Here is a 984-nt window from a genome sequence, read left to right as displayed (position 1 = left end):
GAATGCTCTGTACATATATATGAGTTGGCTGATTGTGCTGTTTAGTTCCTCTGTGTCTTTGTTGAGTTTCTATCTGGTTGTTCTATATATTTTCGAAAGTGGTGTATTAAGATTGCCCACTATTATTGTAGGTTGGTCTATTTCTTTCTTCAAATCTATTAGATTTTGCTTTATATATTTGGAGTTCTTTCATTGGGAGTTTACATATTTATTTTGGTTATGCCATCTTGTTCAATTGTCCATTTATCATGAGATTTGTCCATCTTTATCTATTATGCTGGGTTTTGCCTTAAAATTTATTTTATCAGAGATTAGTATTGCCATTCTTGTTCAGTTTTTATTGCAATTAGTTTGGTATATTTTTTTCCATCCTTTGACTTTTAGTCTGTTTTTGTCTTTGTCTGTAAAGTGTGTCACAAGAAGACAGCATATTGAAGGATTTTGTTCTTATCCATTCTGCCACTCTCCATTTTTTTTTAACTCGTGCATTTAATCCATTTACATTCAGTGTAATTATTGATAGGTATGGATTAATTGCTGTCATTATATTTGTGTGGCACTGTGGGTTTATGTGCTGGAGTGCCAACTCTGTTTGAGCTGCGAGTTCAGAGTTTCAAGCTCACCAGTTGCTCTTCAGAAACCCTATACAGAGTCGCTACAGGTTGGAACCGACTTGACAGCATTTAACAACAACAAAAGCTTTATATTTGTATTTTTTTTTTTGAGCTATCAGTTTCTTTGTTCTGCATGTCTTCCTGTGCTATGTTTTTTGTGTTCTTTCTTATCAGTCTCCTCATAGTTTTAATGTTTCCATATTCTTCTTGGACTTTCATTTTCTTGCTATGCTGTGATGTATTAATTTTCTTTGAGGTTACCTTATATTCCATTAAATTTTCCCTCCATTTAATACAGTCTATTTTATCCTGTGAGCTACCTGACTTTCTCACCACCTGGATCTCTGTTCCTACGTGATTACCTTCTTTC

The sequence above is a fragment of the Chrysochloris asiatica genome, unplaced genomic scaffold (assembly GCF_000296735.1).
Source record: "Chrysochloris asiatica unplaced genomic scaffold, ChrAsi1.0 scaffold00025, whole genome shotgun sequence".
Classification (NCBI taxonomy): domain Eukaryota; kingdom Metazoa; phylum Chordata; class Mammalia; order Afrosoricida; family Chrysochloridae; genus Chrysochloris; species Chrysochloris asiatica.
Note: the sequence above shows the minus strand (reverse complement) of the source record.